Source organism: Callorhinus ursinus, unplaced genomic scaffold (assembly GCF_003265705.2).
Source record: "Callorhinus ursinus isolate GAN/ISIS: 27379988/994484 unplaced genomic scaffold, GSC_fseal_2.0 scaffold7, whole genome shotgun sequence".
Classification (NCBI taxonomy): Eukaryota; Metazoa; Chordata; class Mammalia; order Carnivora; family Otariidae; genus Callorhinus; species Callorhinus ursinus.
In genome coordinates this window covers 70,623,529-70,649,184 of record NW_027397069.1, presented here as the reverse complement: position 1 = coordinate 70,649,184, position 25,656 = coordinate 70,623,529, and the positions used below count along the sequence as shown (strand labels likewise).

General features: G+C 43.9%; 1 protein-coding gene and 1 pseudogene across 4 annotated transcripts in view; one reads left to right on the top strand and one right to left on the bottom strand.

The window, feature by feature from the left end:
* Positions 1 to 25,656, top strand: part of ATP8A2 (ATPase phospholipid transporting 8A2) — a 493,533-nt gene that overhangs the window by 409,467 nt on the left and 58,410 nt on the right. The window lies entirely within an intron of this gene.
* Positions 23,569 to 23,924, bottom strand: LOC112826540 (guanine nucleotide-binding protein G(I)/G(S)/G(O) subunit gamma-5 pseudogene; annotated as a pseudogene).

Sequence of the window (25,656 nt, the reverse complement as noted above, 5' to 3'; positions counted from 1 at the left end):
GATGAGCGCCCATCTCTAGTCTCTTGGGATTGGTCAGAACAGAACCGCCCGTCTGCCTGGGGATTCCCTGGTGCCTGTTTTGTTGCAGCTTCCCACAAGAAAGAAATCTTTTCATCACTTGAGTAATCACCGCCCTCTCCCCACAAAGGAAAATAAACAGAGAATTCTCCCTTTGGGTCGGCTCTGAGCATCAGCCGTAGCTGCTCTAGCACAGATCAAACCAGAATTCTTGCACCTTGTGGTCATTGGCATCAAAGGCCGCAGGCTTTCTTTCCGCCTCATTTTAATATGCTTGGGAGCCTTGGGAGCCTTGGGAGGCTTAATTAAAACTGCAGGGGAGCCAAAGTCAGCATATAAAGGAACTGTTTTGATGCTTCAAAAACCCAAGCAAACAGAATCTGGATTATTCAATTAGGTATGCTTATGGGATTTGTCTTGGGTGTTTTGATTGCTCAAAGCCTGCTGGGGAAGTCAGTCATGGGGTTTAGACCTGAAAAGAACCATATTTAATGCCCCCCAAATTTCACTTTTTATCTTCTTATTTAGGTTTCCCATTACCAGTGCGTTATTGTGAGCTGTACATGAACTCCTACTCTGACTTCTGTTTACTCAGCTTCTTCCCCTGATACCAGATTACACGGCAGGGCCAGCCCAGTTTTCCTGCCTGGTTTGGCAGTCGTGTTCTTGGATCCCTTTAAGAAGACCCAGGGTTGCCTGAGAGGCAGTGCAGCGTGGCAGTTCGGAGCACAGGATCTCCAGCTAGACCACTTCCTGTCCATGTGGCCTTGGACAAGTCACCTGATCTCTTCCTGCATTTTTATATCATCTACAAAAGGGAGATCCAGGTGGGGGAAACTGCACTGCGTTTACTGTTTACTGTGTTAATTCGATAAAATAATTCATGGTAATGCACTTAGCGCCATGCCTGGCTCAAGATGAGTGTTCAGTAAATGGCAACAATTACCACGACTGTCCCAGGACATAGACAGACACGTCTCCATTAGCTGCAACCAGCGGGCGAAGGAAGACGGAAGCTCTGTGCACGTAGACCCCTCCCGGAGGCAGGGAGTAGCTAGACCCAGCTGCTATGCTATGAGCAGGCCTGGTCTGAGAGGCCTCAGAGGTCACGTGAGAGATTGCACACACAGCTAAGGTCAGTGGAGTGTCTGTCGTGTGACCAGCTTTCCCAGCAGTCATGGAAGTGACAGGGACTACTAACAGTAAGTTAAACCTGAGCCACTTTGTCATTACACTACAGGACTCTTGCTCTGAAGATACCACTCATAGTCAGGTCTCCAGGGGAATTTGTTGCCAGGATCATGGCTGTGGCAATAAAGGCAGGCAGCCATATCTCCTAGGGCTGAGGCAGGCTGGCCTGACTGTGGGCACACTGCACTTCATAGAGTGTATGCTTCTAGCTAATCAGCTTAAAATAGACCCATGTGCTGAAAGCCGACCCTAGAATCTAACTGCTGGAAAGCCACCCAAGAGGGAAGGTTTACCTGATGTTGATCCAAGAACCATTAAGAATCCAGACAAAAACATTTAGTGTCCATTGCTAAAGATTTACAAACAGGTGTTCCCTGGATGGTACTCATGTGCGAGGCTTTGGCTTCCTTTCCAGATGTTTATACCCGACAAAGAAGGCCAGTATCAAATGTAGAGTATGTATGGATAGCCTGGGCAGAAAATGGGTTCCCCTTCATTGTCTCTAGTGAATCTGTTAATAAGTGGCTGCCTGGGACAAACCAGCTGCTCAGTTGGATAGAACACGTCCCTACCATTAGGAGGCTTTCAGTTTAATGAAGATGGCTAAACAAAGAAGCAGAGCATTGCACATAATGCAGGATCGCAGGGTACAGTGGAAAGAGCAGGCACTCTGCGGTTGATTGACCTGGAGCAAACAGTGGTTCTGACCTCTGGCCAGCAGCATGACCTTAGAAAGATCATGTGACCTCTCTGAACCAAACTTTCGCATCTGTGAGATGGACGATAATGTGATTTTTATAGGGCCATGCATGTGTGCTAAATGAGAGGAAGGCAAGTTACTGGTCCAGTGCCTGACAGATGGTAGCCATGCAAAAAAAAAAAAAAAAAAATGGAAGTATATAATCCTGCCTGGAGAAGCTGAGGAAGTGATATTTCTGACCTCTGGCCAGCAGCATGACCTTAGAAAGATCACGTGACCTCTCTGAACCAAACTTTCGCATCTGTAAGATGGAAGATAATGTGATTTTTGTAGGGCCATGCATGTGTGCTAAATGAGAGGAAGGCAAGTTACTAGTCCAGTGCCTGACAGATGGTAGCCATGCAAAAAAAAAAAATGGAAGTATATAATCCTGCCTGGAGAAGCTGAGGAAGTGATATTTGAACTGAATCTTGAGGGAGGAAGAAGAATTCTCCAAGTCAGAGCAATGGCAGAATGGGGCATTGTCAGCTGGGCAAAGAATGAGATGGGCAAAGGCCAAGAGAAAGAAAAAAAAAAGAATATTGAGGACTGGGAGACATGCAGACAGTTCAGCATGGCTGGAGTCCTGGTGATGAAAGACCAAGAGCGGGTTCTTGATGATAGATAGGAGCCGGACCACGAACAGCCTCACATTCCATGCCAGAGAGTTAGATTTTGCCAAAGTTTGCAGTGTACTAAACATTCCAGTGCCAAGTACCATCCTAGGCCATTTATTTTTATTGGATGCCCAGCAACCACCCTGCAAGGATAAGATAGCCCCATTTTGTAGATGGGCAAACTTGGACTCAAGGAGATTGTTACTTAATCATTGAACTCACCATATTAGCTTCCAGTGAGTTAGGCAGGTTGCGTATCTGAAGGACATGTCTCATTTGGTATTTCATGTTAAATTGTGTTGCCTTATTTTTCTTTTTGTTTCATATTCTTTGTCATTCCACCCTGGATACCTTTGGAACAAAGCAACACCACAGTGCCTCTAAAATGCCTCCACTGATCACACTTGAGTGAGTTGGGTCACTTTCTCCAGCTGGGCAATTGATTAGGTAGAAGGGAGACGTGGCTCACAGTCCAGTGTAGTTCACTACTATACAAAGATCCAGCTTTTCCTTTGGGTCATATTGTTCTCCCCAAACAAATCAAGCATTCTATTAAAAGCAGCACATTATGATTTAATTTTTTTATGAAAGGTATTAGGCTTGAGTCCAAAATAAGGGAAGATGAGACATTTGGTTGAGGTTGAAGCTATGGATTTCATAAAATTCTGTGTGTCACCCAAAAAGGAATAAGATTCACCCCAACGTTAAATAGACCATCCTCACTCCAAACACTGGAGAAGTACATGTTAGCCTCAACCCTAGGGATTTGGGGTATATGATGCACCCAAGTACCCAGAGCTCTGCAATCTGAACTGCTCTATCAACCTTAACCCCTCAAATTACTCAACACCATTTATTTTGGATGACTTCTAAACAGGTGTTTCCTCTATGTCACAAATGGTTTAAACTAGAGCCTAGCATATGTCCGGCGTGTTCAGCTGAAATCACAGGGCCAGCTGACACTCTGTGAGCATGTTTGCTCATCTGTGTCAATGCTGACAGCCAATACTTGCCGATTCCCACATTGGTCAGCACTGGACATAGAACAGATGTTGGGGATTATGAGGAAGGATTCGGGGAGGCTGTGGGCCCAAGTGTCCACGGAAGTAATACATTGTAGAGACGCAGACAGGACCTGCTGAACCTTCAGTGAGAAGTTGTATGAAATAAGTCTCGGTGGGCCTGTGTATCAGGACTCAAAACAAATGTTTTCCTGGGGTCGTTTAATTAAAAGAAAAATAATAAATCATCTTTAAACGGAGTAGGGAAGCAACCTAATCCCACAAATTTTCATTTATGTTCTCATCTATGAATTACTTAGTGGGATCAGGACACTGAAGCATCAGAGTAGAATCCTCTGATGGATCCCACGGTAAAGCATTGGAAGACCATTTGCAGAGTGCTGGAAAGTGCTGGAAGGTTGGCTGCCCCCCACCCCCATCCCACCCCACCTTCCAGGAACATTCCTTCACGGCTGGGCTCAATTTACCCCCATATAACACGAGGCTATTTCTTCCTGGCCATTTCTGGCTGTCCCGGAGTTTCTTCGTCTAGCTAGCCCCCCTGGTGTCCAACGCTCAGCTCACTGTCCAAGACCCTCTGAGTCAGAGGTCCAAACCGTAGAAGGCTGTAGGTTATGATAGGAGCACTGTGATCCTCAGCTCTGACTGGAGCAGTGCTCTGTAGAAAGCTAACCAGAAGGTAACGCCCTTTTTTCTTAAGTCTTTCCGGATAGCATTCCATAGATTTAATTCAGTTTGATCCTTCCATGGCAATGAGAAGCTGTATTCGTTGGTACATTTTAGTCTGTGTGCTATTGGTTAAGATATCAGATGGTTTAAAGAGCCAAAAAGAAAGTGATGATATGATTAAAATTGTTTCAACTAGTAAGGGTCATCAAAGAAAAATTTGGAAATCAGGTGAAGTATTTAAACAGGGTTTCTAAGAAGAATAGAATTCAGCATTTTCACTTTTATTGGTTTCATTGCCAACTTATTTATAATGTGTTAAGAATATCAGCAGTAAGAATTAGGAAACAAACTGAGGGTTGCTGGAGTGGAGGGGGGTGGGAGGGATGGGGTGCCTGGGTGATGGACACTGGGGAGGGTATGTACTATGTTGAGCGCTGTGAATTGTGTAAGACTGATGAATCACAGACCTGTACCCCTGAAAGAAATAATACATTATATGTTAATAAAAAAAATTTTAGGGGCACCTGGGTGGGTCAGTGGCTAAGCATCTGCCTTCAGCTCAGGTCATGATCCCAGGGTCCTGGGATTGGGCCCCACATCGGGCTCCCTGCTCGGCAAGAAGCCTGCTTCTTCCTCTCCTACTCCCCCTGCTTGTGTTCCCTCTCTCGCTGTATCTCTCTCTGTCAAATAAATAAATAAAATCTTTAAAAAAAAATTTTTTTAAAGAATTACAGGCAAAAATGGGAGCTCAGATGTTACTGCCTTAGAGTTGATTTGAGTTGTCTTTTCCAAGAATGTAGCATAAATGTTGATTTCTATGGTGTAGACATAAAAATGTTTCTGCTAGCAAGAAAGCACATTGTTAATATGGAGAACAAAGAAACTGACCATAGCTTACCAGTGAATGTTTTTAAAGAAAAAAAGAGATAAAAGAGACATAAATTTGTAGATCATTGGCATTAAATGCCGTAGTGAACAAGCAAGCAAAAATATGAGGAAAAACATAATGGATCCTTGCAATTAACATTCTAAGATTCAAAATCTCAAATGCTTTAGAATTTGTTCATTCAGTCAGATAGGAGGGCTTTTTGTTCGTTTGTTTTTTATTAGCAACTCAAAATAACCTCGTTGGTTTTGTTTTTGAGAAAATGCGAAAGAAGGCTAATACCTATATTTTGTTTCTCCTCTGAAAACATCTTCATTTCTCCCAAATCAAGAGAAATATAAGGAAACAATTCTATCAAAGCGAAGAAATCCCTCAGACACTTCAATATCAAGAAGAACAAAGACGAAAAGAAGGGCTGGATGATTTTATGAAGAGCATTATGACATCAAATGTTATTTACATATCAACTGATTTTAACATGGGAAAATGCCACAAATGTACCGGGCTCTCTGTAGAAAGAACAGTCAAAAGTGTTCATGTTTGATTGCATCTAAGAATGCTTAAGTGAGGGAAGCTGTATTGAAAAGATAAATTGAGATATATGGGAAAGGAAAATGTAGCTGAAGTGCTTCTATTAGGGTATGATAAAAAAAAAATTGGATCTGTTTTATGTAAATTTTCAACAGTGACCTGGTAAAGAAAGTCAAAAGTACATTAATTAAATTCACAGAGCCAAAAAAGGCAAAGACCCAGGAGGTTAGATGTAAAAAAATACAGATGGACTGAGAGAGATGAGGGGAAATAGACAGACTTTTACAACATGATATTCAGCTTGGAAATATGCAAGCTAATACGCTGGGGAATACCAGCCAAAAGACAGATAGCTGGTTTAAAGAAAAAGTTAATAAAATGTTGAGTCTGAAAAACTATACAGACCAAAGCCAGGAAATTACAAAGTTATGGATCCCGCAGTAACTGTAAATTAACCCCAGTGCACATATGTAGTATTTCATATTACTGTATATGGTGTTAACTTTCACGCCTAAGCATGCAGGCGTGTGTGTGTGTTTCGTCTGAATTACGGTTGTAATGGGAACAAAGGTGCAAACAGGACACGTAATGGATTGCCTGCTCCTTTCACAAGTCACCCAGGAGCACTGAAGCCCGGGCGGGTCATGCGCCTTGGAGTAGAGTGGAGGAGGAGTCAGGCTTTGATTCAAAGTCCAGTTGTTCAGCAAAGGCACTGGGAAGATACACGCATTTCTTAACAGTTGTAAAGAAGTCATGAGTGTCCTGGGTATGCGGAAGGAAGTCTATAGTACCTTCCCAAGACGACACATTGGATTTAATGCGACTTTACTCTAATTTCTCCTTTCCTTTTGCTTGCCTCATGTAAACTACTCCATATCTCTCTAATATACTCCTTGTGCCCCTATTTTTTTGCCCGATTACCATCCATTTTCCCTCTCTATAAACCTCTTCTCTTACTGGGCTCATTACGGGAGCTAAAATACAGTGTTTTCCTTTTAAAGCATCCAACCTACCGATCTAGTTGTTTGCTTTTGCTTTTTTTTTTTTTTTTTAGTTGTTTGCTTTTTTAAAAAGTTCCAGTCAACTCATATGCTGTATATTCCAATACATCTCTCCCTTCAGACCTAGGACCAGGATGGAGGGGTCTACATATTTCTTCCTGAAGCATTGTACAGGCCATTTCTCTTCCCCTTCGTGTGTCTCCTTTTAGCATCTTCTACCCTCATCATAGCCACACCCTGATTTTTCACTCCTGACTTTGGCTCCATCATTGGGAAGTTTTCCACTTATGTAGATGATTCTTCTATTTATCAGGTCTTCATAATCTTCTGACCTCCTCAATGCCTGGAGCTTCTCCATGGCCACCTTCCCTTTCCTTGGCCTTGCTACACCTCTATGACCTGGTCCCTGAAATCTGTGTCTTCTCCAAGATCTTAACATCTGATTCCCCTGAGCTCACAGCGAGCCCTTGTTTTTCTGCTGCCTGTGGGCCCTCATTCCCACTGACCCTGCTGTCCACCTTCACTGTCATTATCAATCTCTCAACCTTGTAGTTAAAAACTCCATGCATGTTCTCCTACCGATTCCCCCAGACTTCATCTTTCTTTTTCCCAGCTGGGCTCCAGAATCAAGTATTTAAGTGATTTGTACATTCCTGTCCTTAATTTCTGTGCCCTCTTTTGTTCTGATGGTTCCACTTGTCCCTCCTCACCATCTGCTTGCTTAGCTCTGTGCTCTTAGGGTTCTCAACGGTTTTAGAAAAAGTCAGATGGGTTGTATCCTCATCAAATTCATCTGTTTGTGCTAATAGTTGACTCTCATTGGTATTGTAAGATCTGTTTATCTGAATTCCCATTCTCCAAGCAGCATTTTCTAATGTTTCTTGCTCTCTGTAGCCCCAGACTGCTTTGTTCTATACATACGCCTCCACCTGCTTATAGAGATTGAGGTCATTTCCTATCAGTTTCTTCAGTCTTCTTACTACCCAGAAATCACGGCATTTGCCCATCATGGGGGTACAAGGGGACACCTCAATACATAAGGCTTGCCCGCCTCTCTTGCGACAGAGCCTGGGCTCTGGGATCAGACGGCTGGGTTCAAACCCTGGCTCGCCACATGGCAGCTGCATGACCCTGGCTGGGGCACATGACCTTTCTCGCCTGAGTTACCTCACCTGTAAGACAGGAATGACAATAGTGCCTCCCCGGCGGGGTTGTTGGAGGATGGAATGCGCCACTTTGTGGAGAGGGCTGAGGCCATTGCTGGGCACACGGCAAGCACAGAGTAATTGTAGGTTTTCTCTCATCGTCATGGTCATCCTCATCAGTGTCCACGCGTTAATCTTACTGTAAGCCGCACAGCCTCGTTTCCTCAGCCTCCCTCAAAAACCAGTGAGAGCCAGTCAGCCTCAGAACCGTGGGTCCCACCTTCCCCTTCTTGCTGGCTTCTGTGGCTTCCCACGCTCCAGAAGCTTCTACCTCCTCTGTTGTGCCTCCTACCCTGGAGGCTCTCCTTTGTCTCCTGGGCTACTTCAGAGGCCCTGTTTTGGCTTTGCATGTTCTGCCCTCACTTTGATGGCTCCTATAAACTAGTGCCTTGATTAACGTTTCCTGTTCCAAACGCCTTCTGTGACTTTTTCTAGTCTCTGGAATTAAATCTAAACCCCTCAGGCCAACATTCAGGCCAGCCTCCCTACACATGGCCCAAACCCAGGCACATTTTTCTCTTGCAGAATATGCTCTCATCACTCCCAACTTAGGTCTTTATCCCAGCTCTTCTTGTGGCTGGAGGGTTTCTCATTCCTTGTAACTAAATAGAATCCCAGTGAACCCCACACAAGCATGCCTCTTATAGACTACTCTACTTTGCCTTAGACATACCTTATCTTCTCCTCCTCTGCCGACCAGAAGCTGCTAGAGGACAGGCCCATCCCTCTCGCCCCCCATGCAGGCCTAGCAGCATCACACACGGAAATGAACTTTGTGAATTCCTACCTGGACAACCTCCCCGCCCCCCCCCGCAACACCCGCCTTTAAATCTAGCACTTAAATCTAACACACAGCTGTGCCTTACGCTGCTGCCACTGTGGCCTAAAAATGGAATTTTTCAACATTGTGACAACTTTTCTGTGTAGGGACAAATCATGGAATCAAATACCCAGCCTACTTAAGTATTAACATACCACTTGCTTCATCTCTTTTTGAAAAGAAACAAAATGTTAGCCATATTGTTGAGTGCCCCTGGTGGCCCTCCCCATCTCGTTCACCTTGAGATAGAAATACTCTTGTGACTTTAATGTTTACTGTTTTCATGCATGTATTATGTATGTATAAACCTATAGAAAATATAAATGATATGCAGTGTTGGGCGCCTGGGTGGCTCAGTTGGTTAAGTGACTGCCTTCGGCTCAGGTCATGATCCTGGAGTCCCAGGATCAAGTCCCACATCTGGCTCCCTGCTCAGCGGGGAGTCTGCTTCTCCCTCTGACCCTCTTCCCTCTCGTGCTATCTCTCATTCTCTCTCTCTCAAATAAATAAATAAAATCTTAAAAAAAAATAATACACAGTGTTGAGTTGTACAGGGTTTTGAAACTTCATATAGATTGTATCATATATACCCTTCTCTTCAACACTGGGTTGTTTTGGGGTTTCTCTCAAAACTGCTTTTGATGTTTATCCATAGTGATATAATTGTAGTTCATTCATTTTAATGCTGTTTACAGTTACATAAATATGCCAACATTTATTCTCCTATTGATAAACATTTAAGTTACTTTTTTTTTTTGCCATTTCCGAAAATACCATAGCAAACTTCTCCTGTCTGTATTTGTGGACACATATGAGTTTCCCTGGAGTATATAATCAGGAATGGAATGTACATTGGGAATCTCTCAACCTGTGGCATCTCTTGAAACTTGTGTCTTTTAATGCAAAGTTTTCCATTGTAATGCAGTCAAACTCATCTCCTTCCTTCATGGTTTCTGCTGTTTTGTATCATTTTCTAAAAGATAGTCAAGGTCATAAGGGTATTCTTCCACATTTTCTACAAGTTTTAAAGTTTTGCTTGTCACCTTGGGAGTGACGTGTGCCTGTGGTGGGAAGCAGGGACAATTGGATGTTTTGCAACTTGATACGCAGGGCCCCGCCCTGGTGAGCCCTCCCCCACAGGGTACTCTGTGCACAGGATACTCTACCGCTAGGTCTCTAGTATTGTCATGTGGGATTCTTCATGTCCAGCCCCTCCCGTGTTTCATCTCAGGGGCGGGGTCTGAGTAGAGTGGGGCTGGGGATATCCTGCTAGTCACACTTAGAGGAACATGAGCATGTGCCTCCAGGCAAATGGGTTTGAACATAGAGAGCATCTGAGATGCTCCACAACCCCTGCACTGGAGACTGTCTCTATGGAGAGCCTCAGAGTAATAAGACCTCAGGTATATTTAGGCCGGAAATCTCTGGAGAACTGCTGGGCCATCAACTGGAGGTCTCGTCTCCTCACTCATATTACTTCCGTTTTATAAAAATGATTATTTTCTAATCCTTTGATGCCCTCTGGAATGCTTTGAAGGCCAAGATATTATTTTTGTTTCATAGGTATCAATGTTATAAGACTTGTCCTACTGAGAAATAGTGAGGAACCATGGAATCCCAACAGATTCTTCAGCCTATTTATTGCTTGTTTGTTTGTTTTAAGTAATCTCTACACCTAATATGGGCCTCGAACTCACAACCCTGAGATCAAGAGTCTCACGCTCCGCTGACTGAGCCAGTCAGGCTCCTGCAGCCTATGTAGATTGTGGGCCATCCATTAACAGACGTGCACCATGTTGTTTGTTACTGAGCACCAAGACATGGCAACTTTTGTTTTATTGAGTGAAGATACGTGACTGCTTGCTCAGCGTGACTGCCCTGTGCCTGGGAAATGAAAACATTCCCATGAAATAATTCAATTATCCACTTATTTAAACTTATCATTTTAAAATGTTACATTTTAAGCAGAATAGAAAAAGGGAAGGGTCAGAAATGTAATGAAAGAATTATGTAAAGTCAGGATAGGATTTCTGAGCTAAAAATGAAGCTGGATTATACAAACATAAAGCCTTGCAATTTATTAAAAGGAAAGTTATTGAAATGCGAACAAATCATAATAAAATATTAGTCAAGTATGAATAGACAGCACAGCCACTGTCTGTTAAGAATATGGCTCTCATACCATGAGACAGGCAGGCCCTGGCTCTAGAGTCAGAGAGACATGGATTCAAATTCCGACTCAGACGCTTACCATGTGACCTGGAATTGGTTGCTTAACCACTGAGTCTTAGTTGCATCATCTGTAAAAGGGGAACAATTAGTTTCTCTCTTGCAGGTGTTTTTGGGGGGCTTAGAAATAATATAGTTGGGAGTACCCAGGAAGAGATGTTCCATGGAAGAGAGGAGAAGCTCAAATAAAGACCCACCTCCCACTTGGGCCTGAGGCCAGTGGTGTCTTTAAGGAAGACAGAAAATGCTAGGGAAGAGTTGGGAAGAAGTGAGGGTTGGTTTTAGAGTAATAACATATATTTATGTTGTTTGGGTTACCCTCGCTGGGAGTTTGGAGGTATTGCAGGTTGTGCTTCTGAGCCCATAAGGGCACCCAGCAGTGTATGCATAGAGATGAATACAGAGTTTAACCAAATGCACTGCATTCTGTCCTTGTGTGTAGATGCCTGTGGATGTAACCTTGGAGGAGCATGCTCCCTTCATCTTTCTATCTCTAGTGGGTAGCAGAGAGGTTAACACAGAATGAGTGCTCAAAAACTGCTGGAGGGAGGAAGGCAGGTTGGGTGTTGCTGTGAAGCTCCTAGTTTCGTGAAAGAAAGAAATCCATTGGGGCACCTGGGTGACTCAGTCCTTAAGCATCTGCCTTCGGCTCAGGTCATGATCCCAGGGTCCTGGGATCGAGCCCTGCATCAGGCTCCCTGCTTGGCGGGAAGCCTGCTTCTCCCTCTCCCACTCCCCCTGCTTATGTTCCCCCTTTCACTGTCTCTCCCTCTGTCAAAATAAATAAATAAAATCTTTAAAAAAAAAAAAAGGAAAGAAAGAAAGAAATCCAATTGAAGAGTAGGCAGCATTATTTTAATTTCTTCATTTGGTACTTGGGGTGGGTATTTTGCAATACTCATTTGCTTACCATCAAACTTGATTAAATCAAGTCCTTTCTCCCCTGCAAGAACATTTTTTTCTGTTAAAAAAAAAAGGAAATCTGAACTTTGGTGTAGAGGAGCAGTAAAAAGTAACAGCAAGAGTGAACAAGAAAGAGAGAGAGAAATATGCAGAAGGCGTTCCTGGGGGACTACACGCTGCTGCTAAATTTCAGTTGCAGTTGTCAGAGTTAAAGAAAACACTGGAGAAAATGTCTCATGGAGGGTTCCCCGGATTGTTGTGCTGTAAGAAGGACAGCTGGGGGGGGGCACCGAAGCCAACTGGCAGGGGCTCCGATGACCGGGTGCCACGCACCAGCCATTGAGCTCATTTGCTCCACCTCGGGTAACTTTTACAGTCAGAGCTGCTTCAGGATGAGCACAAGACACTGTGCCCATGTTTGGGGGTGGGGGAAACAAGGCAGAGTGGAAGGAAGGAAGAAGTCTATAGGTAGTTTTGAAGGGTAAGCCCAGGGCTTCTTGGGGATTTAGGTGAAATGAACTGTGGATGAACCCAGCTACCTGGGTGCTGGGCACAACAGCCGTGGGAGGGAAGTGCTGCAGCCCTCTTGGTTCTACAGCGGACGAAACTGAGGCATGGAGAGGCTAACTGACCCTGTGTAAGTGTCATGGTCTGAAGCGTAGAGGCACAGTTCTACCCCAGGTCCCCCTGAATCCAAAGTCCTCATTCTTCACTACCGTATTCAGTGGCCAGGAAGATTCCTGCAGGAGCAGTAAGGAGTTAGCCCAAGGCTGCGACACTGGGTTCTAGAACTCTACTGCTTCAGTAGATGTTCACTGTGACTGTGAGGCAATGGAGCAGAGTGCCTGTATCCCCAGGGGAATGTCACTCTCCTCCTGAGAATCCTTCTGGTCGTGGATCTCCATTCTGGGAAATAGGTTGAGAAGCAGCCCAAGGACTACCCCAACAGGGTAGGAAGCAGAGAGACCTCGATCCACAGCAGTGATCAAGAGCCACTCGAAGCCTGGATCTGAGCAAAAAAAGTGTGATATAGTAAAATCTTGGTGATTCAAGGGCTTTCCATGTCTGCCCCCACCTTTGCTCCCACCTCCAGTAAGCTCCTGCTTACAGCTCCTGGGAATGTCCTGTGCCTACGGATTGGCCATCTAATGTACAAATTCTTTGCAAACCTAGGTATGTTTTTGTGACTTTTCACTACATTTTCCTTAAACTTGTTCAGGGGACACCCCTGACAGTGGAGGAAAGAGAAGGCAAGCATTCCCCAGGGAAGCCTGGGGATATATCCTGTGGCATTGCATCTCAAAAATGATATTGACTTGAAGACTCTGGTTTTAGGGAAAAAAACCATCCAATTTTATTGTAAAAATGTTCTTGATTTTATTTTCTATATCCTTTAATTCTGCTCTAATCTTTATTGTTTCCTTCTTTCTGCTGGTTTCTGTCTTCATTTGTTCTTTTTCTAGCTCCTTTAAACATAAACTTAGGTTATATGAGATTTTTCTTGCTTCTTGAGATAGGTCTGTATTGCTATAAACTTCCCTCTTAGAACTGCTTTTGCAGCATCCCAAAGGTTTTGGACCATTATGTTTTCACCTCCATTTTTATTTGCTTCCATATACTTTTAAATTTCTTCTTTTATTTCCTGGTTGACCCATTCACTGTTTAGTAGCATGTTATTTAACCTTCATGTATTTGTGATCTTTCCAGAGTTTTTCTTGTTGACTTCTAGTTTCATAGTGTTGTGGTCAGAAAAGGTGCATGGTATGACTTTGATTTTCCTGAACTCGTTGAGAATTGTTTTGTGGGCTAATATGTGATCTGTTCTAGAGAATGTTCCAGGTGTATTTGAAAAGAATGTGTAATCTGCTGTTTTGGGGTGGAATGTTCTGAATATATCTGTTAAATCCATCTGGTCCAGTGTGTCATTCAAAGCCATGGTTTTCTTGTTGATTTTCTGTTTAGATGATCTGTCCATTGATGTAAGTGGAGGTTAACGTCTCCTACTACTGTTGTATGATTATCAATTAGTTCTTTTATGTTTGTTTTTAATTGCTTTATAGATCTGGGTGCTTTTATGTTAGGAGCATAAATATTTACAATTGTTTATCTTCTTGTTGGGTTGTTCCCTTTATTATTATCTAGTGTCATTCTTTGACTTTTGTTACAGTCTTTGTTCTAAAGTCTGTTTTGTCCAATGTAAGTATTGCTATGCTGATTTCTTTTGGTAATTCATTTGCATGATAGATGTTTCTCCATTCCCTCACTTTCAGTACGCAGGTGTCTTTAGGTCTGAAATCAGTCTCCTGTAGGCAGCATATAGATGGGTCTTGTTTTTATATCCATTCTGACATCCTATGTCTTTTGATTGGAGTGTTTAGTCCATTTACATCCAGAGTAATTCTTGATAAATATGTACTTACTGCCATTTTATTATTTGTTTTGTGGGTATTTCTGAATATTTTCTCTGATCCTTTCTTTCTCTTTTTCATGGTTTGCTGAAATTCTTTAGCAATATATTTGGATTTCTTTCTCTTTATTCTTTGCATATTTATTAGTGGTTTTTTATTTGTGGTTACCATTAGGTTTGTATATAGCATCTTCTGCATATAGCAGTCTATATTAAGTTGATGGTCATTTGAGTTTGAACCCATTCTTTACTCTTGTACTCCCCACATTTTAGGTATATGGTGTCATATTTTATATCCTTTTATTTTGTGAGTTCCTTGACAGATATTTTACAGAAATACTAATTCTTTAAAGATTTATTTATTTATTTACTTACTTACTTACTTACTTACTTACTTACTTATTTGTCAGAGAGAGAGCACAAGCAGGGGAAGTGGCAGGCAGAGGGAGAAGCAGGCACCCTGCCGAGCAAGGAGCCTGATGCGGAACTGGATCCCAGGACCCTGGGATAATGACCTAAGCCAAAGGCAGACACGTAACTGACTGAGCCACCCAGGCATACCCAGAAATACTCATTTTTACTGCTTTTGTGTTTCTTACCTTCATACTGTCATTTTTGGCCTTTCCCTCCATTCAGAGAGACCCCTTCTAATATTTCATGCAGGGCTGGTTTAATGGTCATGAACTCCTTTAGTTTCCGTTTGTCTGGGAAACTATCTCTCCTTCTATTTTGAATGATCGCCTGGCTGGATAGAGTATTCTTGGCTGCAGGTTTTTCCTATTCAGCACTCCGAATATATCATGCCACTTCTGGCTTGCAAAGTTTCTGTTGAAAAATCTGCTGATAGTCTTATGGGGTTTCCTTTGTATGTAACTATCTTTTTGTTGTGTTTAATATTTTTTATCACTATATTTTGCCATTTTAATTACAATATGTCTTCATGTGGATCTGCTTTTATTGATTCTGTTGGGAATTCTCTGTGCCTCCTGGGTCTGGATATCTGTTTCCTTCCACAGATTAGGAAAGTTTTGTTATTATTTCTTCAAATAAATTCTCTGGCCCCTTTTATCTCTTCTTCTTCTTCTGGGACTCCTATAATATGAATGTTCGTACATTTGGTGGAGTCACTGACTTCCCTAAGTCTATTCTCATTTGCATAATTCTTTTTTTCTCTTTTGTTCAGCTTGCTTACTCTCCACTACTTCATCTTCTAGGTCATTAATTGTTCTGCTTCTTCCAGCCTCCTATTCCTTCCATCAAGTGTGTTTCTCATTTCACTACTGAGCCCTTTATCCTCTCTGCTATGTTATTCCTTATCTCTGTGTTAATTGTCTCACTGATGTCCTCCACTCTTTTCTCAAGTCCAATGTTTTAAATTCTCCGTCAGGCATTTTATTTATATCTGTTGCACTTAGGTCTCCATCCATGGCCTTGTCCTGTTCTTTCATTTGAGACAAATCCCTTTCTCTTTTCATTTTGTCTAAGTCTCTGTGCCTATTTCTGGGTGTTAGGAAAGTCGGCTAAGTCTCCTGTTTTTGAGGGTAGAGGCTTTATGAAGAAGAGGTCCTGTACTGCCCTGCTGTGTAATGTCCCTTGTTCCCTAGGGCCTGATGCTTCTGGGAGTATCTCCAGTGCGTGCTGCGTGCACTCTGCTGTTGTGACCTGGCCACTTTATTCTTCAAGATAGTCATCTCCAGAGGCTCTCTTTGCCTGTTATGGGCAGTATTTGGTCCCTGGCCTGAATGTGGTATGTTTTAACTAGGTGTGTTCTGATCTGCTTGGGAAATGAGACCTGTCTTCACTGTCCTGGGAACTGGGCCTTGCAAAACTCCCTGGTTGAGAGATGTGGTATTGGCTGGAGTTTAGGCCAGTCTTCTGGGGGAGGGCCCCCGACCATGCTGGGACTGAGGCAAGCATGACTGGGAGGGGGTATTCCACCAGAGTATATTGAGAGTCAGCACTCTGCTGGTTCCTGCATGTGGCCCAAGGCTTATGCTGAGGGGTGGGGGAAGGAAATGGCATTGGCCAGTTCCTTTGTTCTCTGAGCAGTGTCTTCATGAATGCTTGTCTCTCTGGGATGTGCTCCAAGATGAGCGAATAATCTCCCCACTGTGTGCCCCAGGGACTCTTCAGATCCCTGTTTCCAGTATGTCTGTGGGCTGTTGCCCTGCCTTCTCTCCAAGAGCAGCACAGTGCACTCTGAGCTCTTCCAGAACCAAGCCTGCTGATCTTTAAAACCCCAAGCTTTAAGCCCTGTTGGTTACAGGAACTCATGACATTCCGACCCTCTAGCTTTCCAAGCCAGTTGCTATGGGGATTCATTTTCCCCATGTGCTCATTCCCCTGTGGGCTAGTCTGTCTCTTGCCCTTCTCTGCAACTATGCCTCCCTCCCCACCACAGTGGCCACAAGCTGTTTCCCTCCCAAGCCACGTCTCTGTACTTCCTAGCTTCTTCTATGTGGCCTCTTCTCTACCTTTAGTTGTGGAGTTTGTCCTGCCAGTGTTTAGGTCAATTTCTGGGGTATTTAGGATGATTTCATAGTTATCTAGTTGTATTTGTGGGATGAGACAAACCTAAGGTCCTCCTACTCTGCCGCCATCTTCCCCTTACCCTCTTTTCTTGGTTTTAACATGAAATGATCTATTTTTCAAATCTTTAGGTGAGATTGAAGATCTAGGATGATGTATCTTGTTTTCCCTGTGGTTTTTACTCCAATTTAGACTACACAAATCTTCCAGGTCATATTAGCATTTTTAAAGGTATTCTAAATGCACAAAGGAGTGATTAATGAGGACTTTTCAGTGAGATAAAATGTCTCATATTTAGGATATGTGTGTGAGAGTGTATACATTCTATTAATTATGCAGTTCCCATTGTCTACCTCTTCATTAATTTCAAGTACAAAAGCTGGGGAGACAGTCCTTCCTAGGGTCACTCCTGTCAGGTCACATGAGTGGCTGCCAACCTTATGTACCTGTAAGGCCGTCTTCTAGGGTGGAAGTTTTTATCATCACCCAAAACAATGATTTTATGTATTTAGTTTGTGGTTCCTGCCACCAAGGAGCCTACAGAAAAACCTAAAGGCCTGCAGGATCTCCAGGATCTTCCAGCTCTGAATTCCTTGCCATCTGCACTAAGATGATTGTGGGCTGTTTATTCTATAACGTTCAATTCTGTGTGACTGGGGAGACCTCACTCACTCCTTAGCCCTGTGGACGCGGCTTAGGCTCTTTGACAGAGTCTGGGTTGAAAATTTTCCTCCAGCTTCCTGGGCCAGGACTCAGGCAGGCACCATAGTTAGCCTTCTGACATGCACCCACCTGGAGAACATTTTTCATGAACAATTAGCAGCTATTCTTTTTTCTACTCGGGCACAAAGTTATGAGTGGACGTCTTTCATCATTGTAGAGTGACAGCTGAGTCCGTGCTCTGAGTGGTGTTCTGTAGAGATGAGAGCAGTGCTTGGCGTGCTATAATGATAGGAAGTTCACCTTAATCAGTTAAAAATAGAAGGCACCCTATCGGCAGTAAACACAAATGAGCAGTGCTTATAGCTGAGTAGAAAGAATAGAATTTGGCTATTTCACTCTTTAGCTATTTTTACTGGGAACACTTGCTGCCCGTCACCAGTAAGCAACCTATTTGCAATAGAATTTGGGAATTCTGCATCATGCAGCTCAACCTGTCCACCCACCGGAGAGCAGTGGTGGGTACACCTCCTGATAGCTGGAGCAGAATCTCATCACCCAGCTCGCCCTTAAATGCTGACTCAGGAATCAGTCTGCATCACTACTGGCCACTTTTGGGATATCCAAGTAAGATTTGGGCTTATATCAATAGCACAGAAAAATTAGGTAGTTATAGGAATGTGTATAGTACTTACCACGTGCTAGGCACTTTTTATAGTGCTTTACATTTATGAATTCATTTAGGCCTCAGGGTATCCCTAATGAGGTAAGTATTCTATTTTTACCATTTTACAGAGGAAGAAACTGAGGCATGGTAGTTAAGTAAGAGTAAGTGTCAGAGGTGGGGTTGGCGTTTTGGCAGGCTGTCTGTGCTTGTTATGGACTGAATGTGTACCCCCAAAATTCATATATTGAAGCCCTCACTGTTAATGTAATGATATTTGGAGATGGGGCCTTTGAGAGGTGATTAGGTTTAGATGAGGTCATGTGGCGGGGGTGGGGGTTCTCGTGATGGGAGCAGGGCCCTTGTAAGAGGAGGCGTCAGAGAGCTTGCTCCCTCTCTCTCCCCCTCCCCCTCCCTCCTTGCATGCGTATGTACACACACACACACACACACACGCGCGCGCGCGCGCGCACATCATGTGAGCACAGCGAAAAGGCAGCCTTCTATGGGCACCTCCCTGGCACCCATGTCCCGGATGTCCAGCCTCCAGAACTATGAGGACGCACATCTGTGGTCTGAGCCCACAGTCGCTGGCACGCTGTTATGGCAGCTCAAGCTGACAGACAGTGCTCTTGAAGACTGTGCAGTCCAGCCCCCCATAGAAGCCCTCACAGACCCTCAGCTTTTCAAGAAACATTGCTGCTCGCTCTTTTTGGTCTTTCAGATGTCCTTTTTCAGCAGTGCCTCTGCCAAGCTCTTGATTCGAGACCTTGATTTCATCCACCTCTGTGGGAGGAGCAGTGAGTGAAACACCTCCTTATTCTACCGTAGGAAGAGCAGGTGACCCATAGGCTGCGCCACAAGGGTGTGTATTCTGACACCATAGCAGCCAAGGAATGAATGAAGCGAAAGAAGCACTTCTCTGTTCCAGAGCCCTGGGCTCTGTGGGGGCAGGAGGGCAGCTTTAGCTGTACCTGGAGCCAGTCCCTGTGTCTCTGAACCTTCTAGAGTCAGGGGCCAGCTAGTCATAATCATCTCTCTTCTAGGGGCTCGTCCCTCAGATGGTAAATTGGTGAGATGGGCCATTTTTACTGGTATCTGTCCTAAACACTGTGCTTTAACATTGAACCTAATGTTCTAAATTACCATAGTTGTTGCAACTGTGAGGCATCTAATATTTCAGGAAAATGGATAACTTTCTGTGACCCTTTTGGCTTTCTGTGCAACCACACGAGAATCGCAATCTAGAAATAGTAATTTTTGAAATTGTTTATACACGCATAAAATAAACACTGTGCCTCAGACACTCAGGTCCACAGCATGATTTCTGGAAGCCAGCAGGCCCACCTCTATGGGAGGAGAGTCAGAGCTGGGACCGCGGTGTCCCCACAGCCCTCCCCAACCCCCTGCAGGACAACTGCCCCAAGACACAGAAGACAGAGGCTACATGTATGTCCTCAGTGAATGTCACTTCTTTTGTTCTTGAAGGTAGAAGAGAGTACGGACTGCATATTTTTTAAATTATACACAACCAGTTTTAAACCTGACCTCTTCTTACCTTGGACGTGAGTCCCACATTTCTGAGCAGCGATAACCGATTTCCTTGCCTTAATTTCATGTAGCAGGCCCTGTGAAGAGTGGTAAGAATTGTCTTCTCATCCAAAAAGCCATCTCAGGAAATCAGTGGTCTCTAAAATGGGGTGCTGGGACGCCTGGGTGGCTCAGTTGGTTAAGCGTCTGCCTTTGGCTCGGGTCATGGTCCCAGGGTCCTGAGATCGAGCCCCACATCGGGCTCCCCGCCTCTTCCTCTGCCTGTGCCTCTCCCTCTCTCTCTCTCTCTCTCTCTGACAAATAAATAAATAAATAAATCTTTAAATAAAATAAAATGCTGTGCTAAAGAGCAAAATTGGAAATCAAAATGACCTGGAAAAGGATAAGTTAATAATCCAAGGGATGTCAAGCCTCACCTTTCTCTTTCCCAAACAGCCTGTTTGGGAAAACTGGGAGATGGTGTTTCTTCACCAGGTGGGGAGTAAATAAGAGTTTAAATGTTGCCACAAGTTTTTTAAAAATCACCCCATTCTACATGCCCTGAAACAAGCATGCCCTCCCTTGGGTGGGGTGGAGTGTGGTGAAGGGAGTCTGTGTTGGCTTCCAAGTTTTCTTTCTGGAGCTTTTAACTTTGTCACAGCTGCCCCTCCAGTCAGTGGGGAAAGGCCCTCAGTCCTGTGGTTTCTGTCATAAGTAGTTCACGTGATGATAATAATGTTTGTCAGAGTAGACCCCACAGGCACAATGTCATTACCACAATGAGCCTCTAAGCCACTTGAACGGCTCAAATAGAAATTACTGACAATACCAAATGTGGTGAACACGTGGAACAAGAGGAATGCTCATCCATTCACTTCACTCATACAACTGCCTCAGTGGACACTTAGGCCATTTCTTAAAGGGTAATCATATACAAGCCCACCTTTTGTGATGCTTCACAGATACTGCACCTTTTACAAACTGAAGGTCTGTGGCAACCCTGGCTTGAGCAAGCCTATGGGTGCCATTTTTCCAACAACATTTGCTTATTTGGTGTCTGTCTGTGTCACATTTTCGTAGTTCTCACAATATTCTAAACTTTTTCGTCGTGATTACATTTGTTATGGGGATCTGTGGTCAGTGATCTTTGATGTTACTCTTGTAATTGTTTGGACGCACCACAAACCACACCCACGTAAGACCATGAACTTAATCCATAAATCTGACTGCTCTGTCAACCAAATGTTCCCCTGTCTCTCTCCCTCTCCTTGGGTGTCTCCCTGTTCCCCGAGACACAATATTGAAGTTAGGCAAATGAATAACCCTACCATGGCCTCTGAGTGTTCAGGTGAAAGGAAGATTGGCACATGTCTCTCCCTTTAAATCAAAACCTAGGCCTGATTAAGCTTAGTGAGGAAGGCATGCCAAAAGCTCAGCCAGGCCAAAAAGTAGCCCTTTTGCACCAAACAGCCAAGCTGTGAATGCAAAGAAAATGTTCTGGAAGGGAGGTAAAATTGCAACTCCAGTGAACACACAAATGATGAGAAAGTGAAACGGCCTTATTGCAGATAGGGAGTAGTTTTGAGTGGTCTGGGCAGAAGATGAAACCAGCCACAACATTCTCAAGGCAGAGGCTAATCCAGAGCAAGCCACTAATTCTCTTCAATTTAGGAAGGCTGGGAGAGGTGAGGAGGCCGCAGAAGGAAAGTCTGAGGCCGGCAGAGGTTGGTTCACGAGGTTGAAGGAAAGAAGCCAGCTCCACAACAGAAAGCACAAGGTGAAGCAGCGAGGGCTGGTGGAGAAGCTGCAGCAAGTTCTCCAGAAGGTCCATCTACGATAACAATGCAGGTGGCTACACTCCAAGACAGACTTTCAGTGTAGACGGGACAGCCTTCTACTGGAAGAAGATGCCATCGAGGACTTTCAGAGATACAGAGAAGTCAGTGCCTGGCTTCTAAGCTCCAAAGGACAGGCTGACTCTCTTGTTAGGGACTAATGTAGCTGGTGACTTGAAGTCAGCAAAGTGCTCACTGGCCATTCTGAAAATCTCAGGGCCCTTCAGAATGATGTTCAGTCCACTGTGCCCATGCTTTATAAATGGAAAAAGAAAGCCTGTCAGACAGCACGTCTGATAGTGCTTCTGTTTACAACATGGTTTACTGAATATTTTAAACCCACTGTTGAGACCTAGTGCTTGGAAAAAAAGATTCTTATCAAAATTTTGCTGCTCATTGACAATGCACCCGGTCATCCAAGAGCTCCGACAGAGATGTGCAATGAGATGAATGTTGTTTTCATGCCCGCTGACACAGTATTGATATGGCAGCTCACAGATCAGAGAATAATTGCAACTCTCAAGTCTTATTATTGAAGAAATACATGTTGAAAGGCTCTCACTGCCATAGAAAGTGATTCCTCTGATGGGCCTGGGCAAAGTCAATTGAAAACCTTCTGAAAAGGATTCACCATTCTAGATGCCTTTAAGAACATCCATGATTCATGGGAAGAGGTCAAAATCTCCACATTCACAGGAGTTTGGGAGAGGTTGGTTCCCACACACATGGAGGAGTTGGAGGGGTTCAGGACATCAGTGGGGGCAGTCACTGCAGAGGTGGTGGAAACAGCAAGAAAACTGGAATTAGAAGTGGAGCCTGAAGATGGGACCACGTTGCTGCAATCTCATGATCAAACTTGAACAGTTAAGGAGCTGCTTCTCATGGATGAGCCAAGAAAGTGGTTTCTTGAGATGCAATCTGCTCCTGGTGGAGATGCTGTGAAGACTGTTGACCACAAAGGATTTAGAATCTTACAACAACTTAGCTGATAAATCAGCAGTAGGGTTTGAGAGGATTGACTCCAGTTTTGAAAGAAGTTCCACTGTGAGTGAAATGCTATCAAACAGCATCACAAGCTACAGAGAAATCGTTCGGGAAAGGAAGAGTCACTCAATGCAGCAAACTTCCCTGTTGTCTTCTAAGAAACTCCTCCTGCCACCCCAGCCTTCAGCAACCACCACCCTGGTCGGTCAGCAGCCACCTACATGGAGGCGAGCCGCTCAGCCAGCAGAAAGATTACAACTTGCTGAAAACTCAGATCAGTGATCATTTCTTAGCAATAAAGTATTTTTAAATTAAGGTATGTGCATTGTTTTTTAAGACATAATGCTATTGTACACTTAACAGACTACAATAAGTGTATACATAACTTTTATATACACTGGGAAACCAATTTCATTTGACTTGCTTTATTGCGATATTTGCTTTATGGCAGTGGTCTGGAACCGAACCCACAATATCTCTGAGGTCTGCCTTCACTTTCCATATGACAGAGCAACCCCACTCCCAAGTGTGTACCCCACAGAAACAGAAACATATGTACACAAAATGACTTGTACAAACACATGTGGAGAGCAGCCTTATTCTTAATAATAGCCCCAAACTAGAAATAACCCAAATGTCCATTCATAGGAGACTAGTTAAACAAATTGTGATATATTCGCATGACAGAATACTACTCAAAAAATTTTTTAAAAAGCGAGTTATAGGGCGCCTGGGTGGCTCAGTCGTTAAGCATCTGCCTTCGGCTCAGGTCATGATTCCAGGGTCCTGGGATCAAGTCCCACATCGGGCTTCCTGCTCAGCGGGAAGCCTGCTTTTCCCTCTCCCACTCCCCCTGCTTGTGTTCTTTCTCTCGCTCTCTCTCTCTGCCAAATAAATAAATAAAATCTTTAAAAAAAATAAAAAGTGAGTTATAGGTACATGCAAGAACATGAATGAATCTCAAGGCATCATGTTGGGTGAAAGAAGCCAGATTCGAAAATATGAATACTTTCCTATTTAGATGAAATTCTTTTTTTTTACACTAAGTATTTTATTGTATGCTGCTGCTAGTGTATATAAAATAATTACCTTTGTGAAATAGAAATTTATGAAAATTCAGAGGTAGATGTTAAGGACTGACAAAAGTAGAAGTTTATATAGTATGGCACGTGTTATAGGGATAATAAACTTTTGTACAGGCTTCAAATTCAGTTCTCCTTTGAATATTCACTGGTTCATGAAAAGTGGTTTAGAAAACCATCCAAAGATTCATTTTGCTATAAAAAGGAACAGACTTTTTGGGGTCTGGTGGGATTCGCACTTGAAGATACACCAGTTAGCAGGGGTTCGTGCTGGGCATTCTGCAGACAGAATTGTTTCAAATCTGCAGCTGCCTGGGAAACCTTCACGCGGTCGAGCCCGGCTTCCAGCCTGAGCTGTTGAACCACTTTCTTCATAGCAGTGACGCTGGAGGAACCAGACATGGCGGTCTCAAGAGCGGGCAGATTCGTTTGTGTGTGGATCAGTCAGTTCGTGGGTCCACGGGGCCAGATGGTGGGCTAGATGAAATTCTAAAATAGGCAAAATATAGTGCCGAATCTGGACAGGCATTGCACATTCCGTTTATGCATACAGATGTCATTATTCAGATGTAGACAATTGTCACCACTCTTTGAACTAAATCCTTAAGATTTGTGCATTTGAGTGTATTTAAGTTATAACCCCCCTGAAAGCATTCCTTTATCCTCCTGGAGGGTGAATAACTTTCTCAAGAGCATCAGGGGATGCTTTTGAAAAACCTGTATCATGTGACTATGTTAATCATCCACCACTAACTTCAGGGTTTCAAAATAGTAGTATCCTTTGATAAGGCAATGTTATGCTTCGGTGACAAAATAATAATAATAATAATAATAATAATGAAGCCCACTGTCAAAAAAAGAGTGTTAGTTATATGTTCTGTTTTGAATGACCCTACATTTGTAGGACTGATATTTTTAGGTGGTTGCTTATTCTCTCCTGCCGTCAGGGGCAGATCAGAGGGAGGCTGAGGCAGCAGATTTTGGGGCTGGAGGTTATGGCTTCAAATCCCCTTTTGTGAAGGTGGACCTGGAAATACCACTGGATTGGCAGTTAAATATTAGGATCAGGCATGTGGGAAAGTTTGAGTTAGCACAGATATGGAGGTACTTCTGGGATCACTTGGTGGTTTTTCTAAAAATGCATTTGCAATTACAGAGTGCTTGGTAGGGTAATCTTCAGAGGATGTTCCATGCAAGACAACTGAGAGATGTCTTCCCCTTTTCAGTACATCTAAGCTTAAAATTGGCACCAGGTCATTGGCACCTTATACAGGGGACGAGTGGGTATGCACAATGTCAGGAAAGGAACCCTATTTCAGAATTCGCATCCTCCCTCCTGTGGCAAGTGAATACAGTCCCACTCAGTCCTTTATGGGGCCATGGGAAATTCTTTCCTGCTGCACTGCAGAGTCCACACCTGTCTGGGTTCCGCACGCTCCGAGAATTCCCTGTGGAGGATGGATTTGTGCAGCACACCTGCCTCCCAGCCCAGGCTTGGGAGGGGTGTGCAACTCTCAAACACGTCCACTGTTGTACGGTCGCCCAGAGCAAACAGCATTCAAACATACACTGCCGCCTTTCTGAAAAGGGCTCCTGTTGGGAGAAAAGCAGATTGAACTTCTGCACCGTCATGGAAAACAAGGTTTTCAAAAAGTCAGAGCTCACAAGCAAAACTGGGGCTCCCTTGGCCTTTGAATGGAAGAAAAAATAAATTAAGCAAGAGTCAAAAGAGGAGCTAGGGATTGCAAGGACAACTGTTCTACCAGGCTGATGGGCCTTAAGTTTTGGATAAATTTTGTTGTTGTTGTGGCCCGGTGGGGGGGGCAGGGATTGGGGTGGCTTTTCTTTGGTTCTGTTTTTGTGACATTGCAAGCTGTTCAGATTTTCTTTTACTTCCATTTTCAATTTGGTGCCCTGGGTTTCTGGTGTTAAATCGAAATCAGACTCGTGCCTGGAGTGTGGTACCCTGTCTGTACTTGAAAATGCTCTCGCCTGCCCCGGGACAGGCTGGCAGGGGAAGAAGGAAGCTCCTCATTGCTCATGCTGGGGAGAGGGAGGAGGGTTTGGGACCAAGCAACGTGTGTTTGAACCTGGCAGCAAGTCCTGGGCGGGGGGGGGGGGGGGGGGGGGGGGG